The following is a 15373-nucleotide window of genomic DNA, read 5'->3' on the forward strand; positions in this document are numbered from 1 at the left end:
GTATGTTTGTGGTTACAGATGATTGTGCCAAGGTGAATGCCAAGAGGATTACCTCCAGTGAATCAGGTAAGTGAATGTTACCTCTGTATTGCTGCTCTGATTAACACTGCAATGGGGGGGCTTAGATTTGGGACAACACAAGGACAGTGATAGGTGTATTGGCAAATGTTCTTGTTATAACCACACAAATATATATTCAGTATTACACAAGCTAGTAAAATTTCCCCTTCATTATAAATAGGGGTTCCTGGCCAAAAGGAATGCAGTCAGCCAGATATAATCCCAAACCTGCAAGACAAGGGTGGATACACACATGCAATAACTGTCCATGGAAATGATCTTTTGGGATCCTTTCTAAGGACAAGACTGGGCGAGTGTTGTACATACAGAGCGGCAACTCGTTGTGATCGCTCCCTTCACGATCATTCATGAATCCACCAGGACAGCTCTGAGCGCTGTACACATGTCAGATAATTCTCTTATATCAGATGAGAATCTGGCGTGTGTAGCCTTAGACACATATATCCGAATAACATGGCGCTTTATCATGATGACATCTTACCGCCCCAGTCTGATGATTGGTGACTGAGTGGTTTGTTCTGATTTTAGTCCATTCAGGGATTAGTAAATGGTGATAAAACTCTGCCGTTGGACCCTCTGACTTACCTGTCTTTGTTCCCTGTAGGTATTCTGTGGAGTACAGAATGAAGGCGATGGCCGGATTGTATAAGCAAGGTAAGTTCTCCTTCCCCAATTGCTAAATCTTAAACCTCATTGGCCAATAATGATGACATCTTACCGCCCCAGTCTGATGTTTGGTGACTGAGTGGTTTCATCTGATCTCTGCCTAAATATTAATAAATCGCTGAAATGTTTTCTGTATCCTAATGGTTATTTTTCCTCTTTACAGGGAATGAAACCTGCAGCCCAATGGGTGAGTAGAGAGTTCTGGAAGGTTTTGTGGTCGGGGGGTCGCTGCAGTGATGAGTCTTACTAGCTCACTTTGAAATCTAATGAAAACATTTGAACCCTGAGCAGTATCCAATTTTAAGATTTCAGCTTTTGTGTAGATGTGAGGAGTCTAACCAGAACTTTCCTTTTGTTGCAGGTTTCTCAAAGTAAATTGGAAGGTATGTAATGCTTTTATTCTATTTGCAGGCTTTCCCCAATGTTCAGATTAAATAAAGCTGGGTGATCCAAACCTGGGCCATTGCAATGCTGAACCACTAACTTATTACATTGGTGGTCTAACTGTTACTGTGATCATTGATATGATGGGGCTTCTGGTTACATACAATGCAGCTGTACAGTATCCATGTATGTAATCATTAATATTGACATAAAGGACAACTGGAATCTAGTTCTTGTGCATGCAATGCTTCTAGAATCACACTGCCTGAGCAATATCCTTTGGCACAAAATACCACCATAAGTTGTAACTGAAAGGTGCATAGGTTGCAGGTCCTACCCCCACCACTAGGGGTGGTTCACTTCTTCCTACCCCTCTGCCCTGCTTTATCCATACAATGGGCTTTATTCAGGAACTGACCCTGCATGAATGACAGGTGATATGCTAGTTGTAGGCTTTTCCATATTTTACCCCCAAACTGATGATGATTTATCTAATGGAATCTCGTTCGTCTGAACATTTGATGAGACATTTTATAACTGACAGTTTGGACAAATTGTGTTTGTGAATTTTCTTATGCTGTCATTTCAGTGTCTGACTGCTCTTCCATCTCTTACAGAAACAACACTAATCCATGTTGATGCTGAGACCTGGATATGGCTGTAGCCCCTGTAGGTAGGTTTATACTTGAATATGAAATGTAAATGGGGACATGACAACCAGTTTTATCTAATGGGGATTGAGGTGACACAATGATGAATAATCCACTATACCCTGAGCTGGCCACGTGCTGGCTGTGACAAGGATTGTCGCTATTCTGATGAGATCCCCCATAGCTGTAATGTGTTGGGCTGACGTTGTGTGACGTATTCTCATTATGTTTTTCTTTATTTACAGCTATGGCTGCATGAGGAGGATATAAGGTAAGATGATGGATCAATGTTTGTACCTCTAGTATAATATACACAAACCTTGCTGGATGCAGCTTTAGCCTTATACCACCCCAAGGATGAAACATTCACACGTCCGACCATCTGATCTGCACCAGAACCTGAAAAGGTGAACCCACTGGTGTGGTCTTATGGAGAAGATGGATAACTTGTTCCTGATGGAACGGTCTGAGGGGATTGGATGAACGGTCGGCAATGTGTGATTGGTAAACTTGCGGTTTGTGTAACACAATTTTCTTTCTGCATTTACAGAGGAGCTCGGGAGGAGAATGATGGAGCTGGGGAAACAAATGAACGCCGACTTCTCTACCGTCTCGGGACCGAGCAGACCTTCATTACTTCAAGCACTCGGATTGGCTGCGGACTCCATGCAGTCCCTGATACTGCTATACGCCACAAACCTTGTGGGAGACGTCAGACACAAAGTGTCCATCAACTTTAGTGTTCATCAACTTTACTTGTTACTTAATAAAATATTTATAAACTAATAACTGTGTAGAACTTTTTTAAATGTAAATTTTTATTAAAGGTTTTCAACATATCCAGAAGTTTAGGAATTACAGTATGAGCTAACATCCAATTATATAGCAAACATGAACAGAACAAAGAATACAATTGATGCTGTGGGGTGTACATACAATGTAGAAACTTTTTTATGGGAACAAATTTGGGCGGTCCATTTATAGCTTTATTTGTTCTGTGTAAGTGATTATGAAAATAATAATCCAAAGCACCAGCATGTCATACACACTACGAATGTTTTCTTAGAGGAAGTAAACCCAAAACAAAAATCCACGTACCTTCAATCCCCAGTGCAGCCAATCGGTCCGGAGGATTCTTCCATCTTGTCCTGACATCAGTCCTCGGGCCGGTGTGCTAGGCACCGCCATCTTTGTTCTTCCTACATCACCTGACACAGGTGTGAGATAGGTGACTAAGATTGGAAAAAAACCACTCGCTGCACATGTGTGAGATCAGCAATTCCCTAACTTTTGGGTATAAGGACTCCAGAGACCCCCAGGCATGTGCAGAAGGAGCAGCCAGGAGCCCCCTGCCATGTGTGATGTAGGTATCCCGAGGGGCTCTGCACTCCCATTCATTATACTGCCTAGGCAACAGAGTTAATGGGGTGGTGCTGCACCCTCTTTTTTAGGAGGCATTGCATTTAAAAAATTCTGTTTAACAGGTTGTCTACCCTTTTATGTGATAATTTTGAGTTTAGGTACACTTTAAGCTAACAATGGAACCCTACAAATTTGAGTCTTGGTGCATTTCACATTATAAGCTATAGAGGGTGTAATTACTGACAAAGCTATAATTTGTTTTTAAAACTTTTCTATTAGAGCTTTAAAAAAAATCATCAATTGTCTTCTCTTTAAATTTCATCTCCTGGGTCCCCCAGCTGACCTCTCCATCACTTCGGGAGCCATTAGTGACATGAGGTTGTCACCATTCATTGCAGATTGAAGTTTTCGCCATCAGGAGTGATCGCTCTATAGACAGCGACTGTGCCGATTCTTCCAATGGAGAAATAATTGTATGCCGCTTCCCAATCTATTAGATTGTAAGCTCTTCGGTTCAGGGTCCTCTCCTCCTGTATCTGGTGACTAAGATTGGAAAAAAACCACTCGCTGCACATGTGTGAGATCAGCAATTCCCTAACTTTTGGGTATAAGGACTCCAGAGACCCCAAGGCATGTGCAGAAGGAGCAGCCAGGAGCCCCCTGCCATGTGTGATGTAGGTATCCCGAGGGGCTCTGCACTCCCATTCATTATACTGCCTATGGTAGGCAACAGAGTTAATGGGGTGGTGCTGCACCCTCTTTTTTAGGAGGCATTGCACTTTAAAAAATTCTGATTTTAACAGGTTGTCTACCCTTTTATGTGATAATTTTGAGTTTAGGTACACTTTAAGCTAACAATGGAACCCTACAAATTTCAGTCTTGGTGCATTTCACATTATAAGCTATAGAGGGTGTAATTACTGACAAAGCTATAATTTTGTTTTTAAAACTTTTCTATTAGAGCTTTAAAAAAACATCAATTCTTAAATTTCATCTCCTGGGTCCCCCAGCTGATCTCTCCATCACTTCAGGAGACATTAGTGACATGAGGTTGTCACCATTCATTGTAGATTGAAGTTTTGTCCCATCAGGAGTGATTGCTCCATAGACAGCAACTGTTTGTGCCGATTCTTCCAATGGAGAAATAATTGTATGCCGCTTCCCAATCTATTAGATTGTAAGCTCTTCGGTTCAGGGTCCTCTCCTCCTGTATCTGTCTGTCATTTACACCCCCTATATAATGTACAGCGCTGTGTAATATGTTGGTGCTATATACTGTAATAATGGATTCTTGGTAGTTGTGTATTTACAAATGCTGATGGAAGAACCTCTCTGCTGGTTACTTGTTTGTAAATTCACTTGCAGCATTGGCTCTGTGGATCAGATTTGTGCACTTCCATAGCTAAACCGACGGGAACATTCACACATTCTAATAAGTGAATGTAGAAGGTGTGCACATTAAACGTCATGTATGTCTTTGGTAAGTTGGGCATTGGGTGCGATGCCGGGATCATTACATGTCCAGCAGCTTAGAAAGATGATGATATGAAGGAATGACAGATCACATTTATTACGGTCCTCCCTGATTTATTGCGGGGTTACATTATAAAACAAGGACGCCATCATCCCCCAAATGTTTTTTGTTTAAAGTGGAAGTAAGCTAAATAAAAATATATAACGCCTTCTGTGCCAGGTGTCACCCATTCCTTGGTAATAGCCGGTCAGTGCCATGGCACCCTCCAGGAGCCTCCTTTTCTGGCTGTGGCTTTATATGAAAAGCCTGATGTGTGTTTCTGTATGAGCCAACATTTCACTGACACCCTAACATCTCATCACCCCCTGGGTCCGGAGCCCCTAAGGTAACCTTGTGTTGCACCCCCTGCCCCCCCTGTATGAGCCAACATTTCACTGACACCCTAACATCTCATCACCCCCTGGGTCCGGAGCCCCTAAGGTAACCTTGTGTTGCACCCCCTGCCCCCCCCCCTCTCCTTTGCAGAAGGAAACCAGGAGCCAATGGGGTGGGGACAATGAAAATGGAGGGAAAGGCGGCATCCAATGAGGCGAGGGGAGAGAGAAAGGGGAGCCAATGGGGCGAGGGAATGAGAGAAGTGGCCAGGGCCTGGTCTGGTATAAATATGGAGAGGAGCGGCTCACACAGACAGAAGAGGCTGCTCAGGTATGGTCTGTAGGGGTGCTACACACTGACAGGGGGAGCTAGAGATACATAGTGCTCTATACACTGATAGTAGTGCAGCACTGATATTGGAGTGGGGTGTCTCTTTATACACTGATAGTAGTGCAGCACTGATATTGAGGTGGGCGTGTCTCTTTATACACTGGTAGTAGTGCAGCACTGATAATGGGGGGGGTCTCTTTATACACTGTATGAGCCAACATTTCACTGACACCCTAACATCTCATCACCCCCTGGGTCCGGAGCCCCTAAGGTAACCTTGTGTTGCACCCCCTGCCCCCCACTCTCCTTTGCCGAAGGAAACCAGGAGCCAATGGGGTGGGGACAATGAAAATGGAGGGAAAGGCGGCGTCCATTGAGGCGAGGGGAGAGAGAAAGGGGAGCCAATGGGGCGAGGGAATAAGAGAAGTGGTCAGGGCCTGGTCTGGTATAAATATGGAGAGGAGCGGCTCACACAGACAGAGGAGGTTGATCAGGTATGGTCTGTAGACGTGCTACATACTGACAGGGGAAGCTAGAGATACGTAGTGCAGCATTGATACTGGGGTGGGGGTGTCTCTTTATACACTGATAGTAGTGCAGCATGGATAATGGGGTGGGGGTGTCTCTTTATACACTGATAGTAGTGCAGCACTGCTATTGGGGTGGGGGTGTCTCTATACACTGATAGTAGTGCAGCACTGATAATGGGGGGGCTCTTTATACACTGATAGTAGTGCAGCACTGATAATGGGGGGGGTCTCTTTATACATGTTTTAGTAGTGCAGCACTGATAATGGGGGAGGTGGTCTCTTTATACACTGATAGTAGTGCAGCACTAATAATGGGGGCAGATGGTTTGCAGGCTGGGTGTACAGTAATTTGGGGATCTTCCTGCAGTGATGGTTTTGGGGTGCACTGTATATTGGGGGTAATATACATGTATGTGATTGCCTTTAGCTCTGAAGTGATAATTTTATATTTGTATTGTTATGAGAAATCCTGGGAAATGATAATTTTCTTTAATTTGTACATTATATCATTATTTAAGCTCCGGCACCTGTAGATGTATTCATTGTAAAACCATTAGTGGAACTTTACATGGAAGAATTGCAAATCATTCTTTTAAAATGATAAAATGGCAAATTTCAGGCAGAGCTGCCGGTTCCCAGGTGAATCTTTTCATTTATCACACCTGTACACCCTTAGGAAGACTGAGAGATGTTTCCTATCATTGCCACACTCCTTCTATTCAATATTTTGGGTATAAAGTTTATATATCAATAGATTTATGAAAATAAAAAACATTCCTTAAGACTATTACATAATGGGACTTTATTAGAATGGACTTATTTTTCAGTGTATGGATAGTTTCCAGATCACTTTGTTTTAGTTTCTTTATAAAATTTATTGCTAGAAAATGGTGATTGTTGATGCGTGACAATGACAAGAGAGCGGCGTTGTACAAAGCAGAATGGCAATAGGAAAAGATAAATTAACTGGAGTGATCACTTTATAATCAATTTTCACATTTAAATACCATAAAAATGTATATGATACAGTTTAAAAAATATATTTTTTTGGGGGGCGGGGAGATATTGGGGTTTATGTATGTGGGTGTCTTCATCCCTTTATTTTTGTTTCTGGTGGTTCTAGTTTTTGTAATGATGGTTGGGTTGTATATGGATTTATATTGGACCCTTTGCTCTGTAGTGATTTGGAGGTACAATGGATATTGGGGGGGGAATATACATAAATATTTTATACCTTGCTTCTGCATTGATGGTTTTAGGGGTTGATGTAGAAAGATTCGACTGAACCTGACACTGGATCTATTTCCAAATCTTCCAAATATACTGCATGCTATTCCACTGGCCGCCACTAGATAGAGATCAAGTTTAGTCAGTCAAGGACAGATTAATATTATTATTATTTTATTATTATTCCTTGTGGGTAATATATTCACAAAAATATATTCATAAAATATAGTTACATAGTAGGTTAGGTTGAAAAAAGACAGTTTATCAAGTTCACCCACTAGGGAAATAAACATATTCCAGATATAAAACCCTATGGACACTGATTCAGAAGAAGAGGAAAAACCCCGGGTACAATTTGCATCAACAGGGGAAATAATTTCTTCCTGATTCCATGAGGCAATCGGATGTTCCCTGGTTTAGCAGTCTCTGTTATCTTTAATTTAAACCCTTAATCCCCAGTTATATTCTGTGCTTCTAGAAATCCTCCAGATTTATTCTAAAGCAATCTATAGAACTTGCTGAAACTACTTCCTGACGGAGCCGATTCCACATTTTCACACACCTTACAGTGAAGAATCCCTTCCTTATCCGGAGCTTAAACTTCTTTTCTTCCAGATGCAAAGAGCGCCCCCTTGTGCTTTGTATAATCTTACAGTGAATAATAACCACCATATGTCTTAATCACAATATATCCCCACATATAATTGCTTTGATTTGGCACTATTTAATGTACAGTGCTGCATAATATGTTGGTGCTATATAAAACCTGATAATAATTGGGCCTAATGTTCTCAGGAATGTTTTGCTGATAACGTTTCAATTTCTGATATAAGATCTTCTAACGCTCATGTCATGTCTTCCTCCTTTAGGTTTCCCACTCTGAGAATGATCCCCGCACAGCGTTACAGGTGAGCATTAAATTATAACACTATACAGGGTGATCATATCCCCCCTTATACGTCTCTTCTCAAGGGAGAATAGATTCAGTTCAGCTAATCTCTCCTCATAGCGGAGCTCCTCCATTCCTTTTATTAGTTTAGTTGCCCTTCTCCGCACTCTCTCCAATTCCACAATGTCCCAAAACTGGACTGCATATTCCAGATGTGGTGTGACCAATGCTTTGTACAGGGGCAGGATTATGTCTCGGTGGTGTGGGTGGCCTAGCACTCCCTGGAGTTATGTGGGATTGGTGGAACAAGTTTAAATATATTGGGAATATAACAATACAGCTTCCCTCCCATCTTAAAACACTTTCCAGGTTGATCACCCAGCAGATACCACCATGTGTCTGATCACAATATATCCCCACATATAAACCGGGGTCCCTTCGATTTGGCGCTATTTAATGTACAGCGCAGCATAATATGTTGGTGCTATATAAATCCTGATAATAAAAATTGGGCATAATGTTCTCAGGAATGTTTTGCTGATAACATTTCAATTTCTGATATAAGATCTTCTAACTCTCATGTCATGTCTTCCTCCTTTAGGTTTCCCGCTCTGACAATGATCCCCGCACAGCGTTACAAGTGAGCATTAAATTATAACACCTGGAATGTTTTATTCATCTGTGATGATCAACATAGACAAGCATATGTCTGACTTGTCAGTGAATGTCAAACTTTTGTTCTGAGATGTTGCTGGGATTAGTAAATCCTTTATCTGTTCTATTCTGAATGCTAATTATTCTCTCTCTCTCCTCAGGGTGCTTCCCTTCGATTGTCCTGCACAAGATGCCAGCGGGGTGCCTCTGGTCTGCACATGGCATGCAGGGTATGTATCTGGACTCAATCACTGTTAATGATTATGATCACTGTTTTTATAGCTTAAAGTAGAATCAGCTTGCAGAAACAAGTGCACTGTACATGGTGGCAGTTGTAGCATAGAATTCCTGCAGGGATACAATCATTGCCTGATATGGGGTTGGCACCTATAAAGTTTGAGGTAAGAAGACATATTTGGTGTTTGCCATGCCTATGCCACCCACTCCAGCATTGGAGAATTGTAGCTCATCATGTGACCAGGGTGACATGTATAGGAGATTCTGATAACATTGGGTGTAATGGTAATAGCCAACAAATGGTGGGGAGTAATGGCAACAAACCTCACGCTCAATGCAGCCATTCTGAATAACTATTATGGCAAGATCAGCCATTACTGAAATATATCTGGGGCTGAACAGATCTGGGCTTTCTTCTAAAGCTGAGGCCTAATAATATGAATTGTTTGGATAAATCTAGATTGTCTGGTCCTTTTGGGGTCCCGTGGCTGTAGGTAGATTGATAATGGGTCCCAATTTACAATGAAATAGTCCTGCTAGCTGACAGTTCAGTGAAAACATTTTGGGGATATGATGGATCACTATGGTTATCCAGTTGCTCTCCCATGTTTAGTATTCCGGCCAGTTAATTAAACTAATCAGCTGCTGCAAGTTCTATTAAGATAAAACAATCATATTGTGATCGGCATTGCTCCACATGATGACTTGAAAGTCTCGTTCGTCTGAATTATTGTGAAGCTTGCAGGACTAAGGGTGGATACACGTGTGCAAAATTTGTCAATGGAAATGATCTTTTCTAAGGATAAGATTGATTGAGTGTTGTACATACAGCGCTGTTATACTCTATATAGGGGGAGAATGACAGCGGCAACCTGTTGTGATTTCTCATTTCACTATCCATGAATCCACCAGGATGGATCTGAGTGATGAGCGCTGTACACTTGTCAGAGAATTCTCTCCTGATATCAGACAAGAATCAAGTATGTGTAGCCTTAGACAGAATTATATCCGAATAACATGGCGCCTTATGATGACATCTTACCGCCCCAGTCTGATGATTGGTGACTGAGTGGTTTGTTCTGATTTTAGTCCATCCAGGGATTAGTAAATGGTGATAAAACTCTGCAGTTGGAATCTCTGACTTACCTGTCTTTGTTCCCTGTAGGTATTCTGTGGAGTACAGAATGAAGGCGATGGCTGGATTGTATAAGCAAGGTAAGTTTGCCTTCCCCAATTGCTAAATCTTAAACCTCATTGGCCAATAATGATGACATCTTACCGCCCCAGTCTGATGTTTGGTGACTGAGTGGTATCCTCTGATCTGGGCCATTGCAATACTGAATCACAATCCAATTATATTTGTGGGGTAACTGTGATCATTGATATAATGAGGCTTCTGGTTACTTACAATGCTTCTGTACAGTATCCATGTATTTAATCATTAATATTGACATAAAAGGATAACTGGAATCTAGTTCTTGTGCATGCAATGCTTCTACAATCACACTGCCTGAGCAATATCCTTTGGCACAAAATATCACCATAAGTTGTAACTGAAAGCTGCATAGGTTGTGGGTCCTACCCCCACCACTAGGGGTGGTTCACTTCTTCCTACCCCTCTGCCCAGCTTTATCCATACAATAGGCCTTATTCAGGAACTGACCCTGCATGAATGACAGGTGACATGCTAGTTGTAGGTTTTTCCATATTACCCCCAAACTGATGATGATTTATCTAATGGAATCTCGTTCGTCTGAACATCTGATGAGACTTTTTATAACTGACAGTTTGGAGAAATGGTGTTTTGCCAATTTTCCTATGCTGTCATTTCTGTGTCTGACCTGCTTTTATCCCTTACAGAAACGGTACTAATCCATGTTGATGCTGAGACCTGGAGATGGCTATAGCCCCTGTGGGTAGGTTTATACTTGAGTATGAAATGTAAATGGTGAGATGACTAATGGGATTGAGATGACACAATGATGAATAATCCACTATACCCTGAGCTGGCCGCGTGCTGGCTGTGACAAGGATTGTCGCTATTCTGATGAGATCCCCCATAGCTGTAACGTGTCGGGCTGACGTTGTGTGACGTATTCTCATTGTGTTTTCTTTATTTACAGCTATGGCTGCATGGGGAGGATATAAGGTAAGATGATGGATCAATGTTTGTACCTCTACTATAATATACACAAACCTTGCTGGATGCATTGGTGAGATTTGTATGCAGTAAATGCGATGCAGCTTTAGCCTTATACCGCCCCAAGGATGAAACATTCACACGTCCGACCATCTGATCTCCACCAGAGCCTGAAAAGGTGAACCCACTGGTGTGGTCTTATGGAGAAGACTGATAACTGGTTCCTGATGGAACGGTCTGAGGGGATTGGATGAACGGTCGGCAATGTGTGATTGGTAAACTTGCACTTTGTGTAACACAATTTTCTTTCTGCGTTTACAGAGGAGCTTGGGAGGAGAATGATGAAGCTGGGGAAATAAATGAATGCTGACTTCTCTACTGTCATATCAGTGGACGCTGACTTCTCTATCTTCATACCTCGGGGCCGAGCAGACATTATTACCTCAAGCACTCAGAGCCACAAATACTCAGTATTGGGTGCAGACTCCATGCAGTCCCTAATACTGCTATACACCACAAACCTTGTGGGAGACGTCAGACACAAAGCCCCTGATTCATCATTGAAATCCGCGATAAAGTGTTCATCAACTTCCGTTACTTAATAAAATATTTATAAACTAATAACTGTGTAGACTTTTTAAATGTAATTTTTATTTGAGGTTTTCAACATCTACAGAAGCCAGCTTCCACTTATATAGCAAACATGAACAGAACAAAGAATACAATTCATGCTGTGGGCTCTACATACACAGTGGAACTTTTTATGGGAGCAAATTTGTGCCATCTGTTTTATAGAGAAGAGTTAAAAATAATATTCCAAGCACCAGCATGTCATACAACACAGCTAATGTCGTCTTACAGGAAGGTAACCCTAAACATAAATCCACCTAACTTCTATATCCAGTGCAACCAGTCGGTCCAGTGTTTCTTCCATCTTGTCCTGACATCAGTCCTTGGGCCAGCATGCTAGGCACCGCCACCTTTGTTCTTCCTATGTCACCTGACACAGGTGTGAGATCAGTGGTGGATTGGAGTAAAAAAAAAAATGCCACTCATGCACATGTGAGGTCAGCAAATGGGGTGTGTGTGTGTGTTTTTTTTTTTTTGCAAAATGACTCGAGGTGCTTGGGCATGTGCATTCTGGGATGCTCTGTGCTACCATTCTCTATTGCCTAGGCAATTGAGAATTAAAGGGGTGGTGCTGCACAGTTTTTACAAAGGTTGTCTACCCTTTGTGTAAATTCCCCAAGTTCAGGTATGCTTAACGTAACACCGAATCCCTACAAATTTTGGAGTCTTGGTGCATTTGGTACATTATAAGCTATAGAGGGCAGTTTTATTGACAAAGCTATAATTTGTTTTTGGAACTTCTCAAGCAATCTATTGGATGTAAAAAAAAAAAAAAAATCAGTTTGGTCCTCAGATTGATCTCCTAGGTTCCCCACTGACCTCCGCATCATTACCGGAAACATTAGTGACATAGAGGTTGTCACCATTGATTGTAGATTGAAGTTTTGTCACATCAGGAGTAATCGCTCCATAGACGGCAACTGTTTGTGCCGATTCTTCCGATGGAGAAATAATAGATAGGGAAGCGCCATATAATTCGATTGTAAACTCTTTTGCATTTTACATAGCTGTGTAATATGTTGGCGCTATATAAATCCTATTTGTATTAGTAGAGGAAGACACATTTAATCTTGCATGCAGGGAGTATGAAATGATAAAACATTTTCATTATCAGTGGTAACACAGTAATATTAGTAAAGGCCATGTGAGGAGTCCGTCGTGGGGAAATGCGAATAAAGACAAACCGCGGGGTGCTTCCATCACCACATCTCCATAGGGCCCAGAGAGAACTAACAATAAAAAAAGAAACCTCACAAAAAGTGATTTGATAGCCCAGAACTAACAAGTCTTTAAGGGCTGAGCTTAAAAAACACATTAACAGTGAGTATGAAAACAAAAATCTTCTAATTCCCCTTAAAGTGAGGTAAAAAGGATAAAAAGGGAAATGACCATTATAATTAGCTAATTAACAAGGAACCTACAGCAGTTTAACTTCCACTGGGTGTCATTCGGAGATAGTCCAGTAGGTGGCAGGAGAGTACAGAGTATAAATAAGAGTTCCAAGAACATGTGTTGGGATGAAGAATATATTATTATTATTATTATTGTCATTATTGTTATTATTATTATTATCTGGTATTTATATGCGTAATATGTTGTTGCTATATAAATCTGTGTACTATTATTAATACTAATAATACTTTGAACTGGCAGAAAATTGTATTTATTAAAGCAGAGATTTCCCCAAACAGAATAAAAAGATGACAAATCTCTCTTCCCAGTATTTTGGTTTTTGCATACAGAAGCAGCTTCAATACTTTCACACTGATTAAAGTTCTACTTACCCCAGGCGGTGGCACAATCGTGAAATCAGACGATTACAAAGAATTCATAAGAGAAAAACAAGCAAACCCCCCAGAAATAATCTGATGCAGGGGATCCAATAATCTCCAGAAAGAATATCCAATGTCTTATAATATGAAGCAGAATCTCATTATTCCCGTCTTTCAGATATATTCACCCAATATTCACAGATTACTGATATAAGATTATGGAGGAATCTTGTGTTCTTTTATATCTGGAGATTTCTAGTAATTATTATTATTGTTAAACTGTATTTATATAGCGCCAACATATTATGCAGCGCTGTACATTAAATAGGGGTCACAAATGACAGAAAGGACCCTGCCCCGAAGAGCTTACAATCTAAGAGGCGGGGAAGCAGCATACAATTATTTCTCCATCGGCACATAAGCAGTCGCTGTCTATGGAGTTTGAGCGATCTCTCCGACACGACAACAGATCTACAATAACGGTGACAACGCTGACTCTGAATTTGATTTGTCCTGAGATCCTTAATTCTGTCCAAATGGCTGCAATCTGCACCCAGGCAGAGTTTCTACTGCCCCCGTATATGTAAGTGGGGGGTGCAGTATATGTAGAGGGGGAGGTGGGGTATGGGGGGTGCAGTGTGCTCTATATTTATAATTTAGAGTTACAATGATTAATGGGTGAATATACATGAAAATTAGATTAGATTTAGCTGAATCCAATGCTGGATTGTTCCCATAGCTCCCAATCTGTTTTCACCCGGGCATTACCAGTTTCGATCTGTCTGTGGGCAGTTATAGAGATTCTGGCTGACACTCCAATGGTATCCCACTTGCTGCCACTGGATGGTGCCGGTGTCACATAGATCAGCGGTCCATTCTCTTTTAGCTAAGATCACGTGTAGTACCTAATCCTTCCGGTGTTCAGGGTGGACCGGCACTGGCATTGCACGAGTACCTCTGTTAAGGACGGTCTACCTGTTGGTGTTGCTCTGTAAGGGGCCACTCTATGCTAATTCTGCCGGCCTGGTCCACCGGAGAAGGCGTGGGGCCCGCCCTGAGAAGGAGCTCCCACTTGCAGACTGACCCGCTGGTTGGTGCGGGGAAAGCTTTGTCTTGTCACTAGGTCCGACAAGCGGTCCGATCTCGCTCCTGAGTGTAGTACCCCTGGGGTGGCGATCCAGGGCCACCTTAAAATCACTGGGCCTGGGAACCCACTGAGTTTATTGTGCACTGTACAAGCACTTTTTTATGCTGATTCGGCACATCGCTTTATTCTGCATTAGCTGCGGTTAATATAGATGGACAATTTTTAAAACCTTTGCCCAGTGTGTTATGCCCTGAGCACTTATTTTTAATGTATTTTTGTGTTTCTCACGTCGCTGGTGCGGTATTTGTTGCCACGTTTCATGGAGGGTGCTTTTCCCTTATGGGCTAACTCTGAAGTCTGGAGCGTGCCTTGGCCTAAAAACCAGGCGCTCTCCCTTATTGCAGCGTCTCTTCGGGGGAGCTCCCAGCTTAGTGTCTGGTGGGACCTGCCTAGGCAGTCCCAGGGAGAAAAGACCCCTCTCTGGTTCCGGCCAGAGGGGCAAGTAAGTCCATCCCAACTTCGGCTGGATGGGCTTGGTACTTGGCCCTCATGTGGAGCTTGGCTTCGGAGGGTCTAGGGAAAAGGGTGGCCCTTCCTCTTTAGAGGAGGGATTACCAATAGTACCCCAGTGCACGTTTTTTGTGGAGTGTTTTTGCATTCACACTTTTTTTCCGAGCATGGGGTGTGTTTTATCACTGATCGCAAGATTCTATAAAAAAAAAAGTGGTCCATGAACTACTGGTGGTGCACTAGAAAATTTGGACATATTCGCACCTTTTATGTTTTATTAGTAATAAATAATATTCTAATAAATTCTTATATTCTAAATGGGAATTTTCGTCTTTATATTGCACTAAATTCACAAACTGTACTAGAGACGGAAAA

General features: G+C 41.9%; 2 long non-coding RNA genes and 9 other non-coding genes across 11 annotated transcripts; all 11 read left to right on the forward strand.

The window, feature by feature from the left end:
• The first annotated feature begins 2 nt into the window (after positions 1 to 2).
• Positions 3 to 2542, forward strand: LOC140321669 (uncharacterized). Its single transcript, XR_011918995.1, has 7 exons — positions 3 to 66; positions 686 to 735; positions 911 to 934; positions 1109 to 1130; positions 1749 to 1804; positions 2027 to 2052; positions 2332 to 2542. It is a non-coding gene; the product is annotated as an uncharacterized lncRNA (long non-coding RNA).
• LOC140321961 (small nucleolar RNA SNORD31) lies at positions 542 to 609 on the forward strand. The gene has a single exon (XR_011919077.1). It is a non-coding gene; the product is annotated as a small nucleolar RNA SNORD31 (small nucleolar RNA).
• Positions 775 to 846, forward strand: LOC140321962 (small nucleolar RNA SNORD31). The gene has a single exon (XR_011919078.1). It is a non-coding gene; the product is annotated as a small nucleolar RNA SNORD31 (small nucleolar RNA).
• Positions 976 to 1039, forward strand: LOC140321955 (small nucleolar RNA SNORD29). Its single transcript, XR_011919072.1, has one exon. It is a non-coding gene; the product is annotated as a small nucleolar RNA SNORD29 (small nucleolar RNA).
• Positions 1607 to 1677, forward strand: LOC140321959 (small nucleolar RNA SNORD30). The gene has a single exon (XR_011919075.1). It is a non-coding gene; the product is annotated as a small nucleolar RNA SNORD30 (small nucleolar RNA).
• LOC140321965 (small nucleolar RNA SNORD22) lies at positions 2131 to 2256 on the forward strand. Its single transcript, XR_011919082.1, has one exon. It is a non-coding gene; the product is annotated as a small nucleolar RNA SNORD22 (small nucleolar RNA).
• A 7341-nt stretch (positions 2543 to 9883) lies between the features above and the next one.
• Positions 9884 to 9948, forward strand: LOC140321964 (small nucleolar RNA SNORD31). Its single transcript, XR_011919081.1, has one exon. It is a non-coding gene; the product is annotated as a small nucleolar RNA SNORD31 (small nucleolar RNA).
• A 168-nt stretch (positions 9949 to 10116) lies between these two features.
• Positions 10117 to 10185, forward strand: LOC140321960 (small nucleolar RNA SNORD31). Its single transcript, XR_011919076.1, has one exon. It is a non-coding gene; the product is annotated as a small nucleolar RNA SNORD31 (small nucleolar RNA).
• A 3-nt stretch (positions 10186 to 10188) lies between these two features.
• Positions 10189 to 11567, forward strand: LOC140321672 (uncharacterized). Its single transcript, XR_011918997.1, has 3 exons — positions 10189 to 10775; positions 10983 to 11008; positions 11321 to 11567. It is a non-coding gene; the product is annotated as an uncharacterized lncRNA (long non-coding RNA).
• LOC140321957 (small nucleolar RNA SNORD30) lies at positions 10578 to 10648 on the forward strand. Its single transcript, XR_011919074.1, has one exon. It is a non-coding gene; the product is annotated as a small nucleolar RNA SNORD30 (small nucleolar RNA).
• LOC140321967 (small nucleolar RNA SNORD22) lies at positions 11120 to 11245 on the forward strand. Its single transcript, XR_011919083.1, has one exon. It is a non-coding gene; the product is annotated as a small nucleolar RNA SNORD22 (small nucleolar RNA).
• Positions 11568 to 15373: the final 3806 nt, after the last annotated feature.

This window comes from Pyxicephalus adspersus, chromosome 1 (genome assembly GCF_032062135.1).
Source record: "Pyxicephalus adspersus chromosome 1, UCB_Pads_2.0, whole genome shotgun sequence".
Taxonomy (NCBI): domain Eukaryota; kingdom Metazoa; phylum Chordata; class Amphibia; order Anura; family Pyxicephalidae; genus Pyxicephalus; species Pyxicephalus adspersus.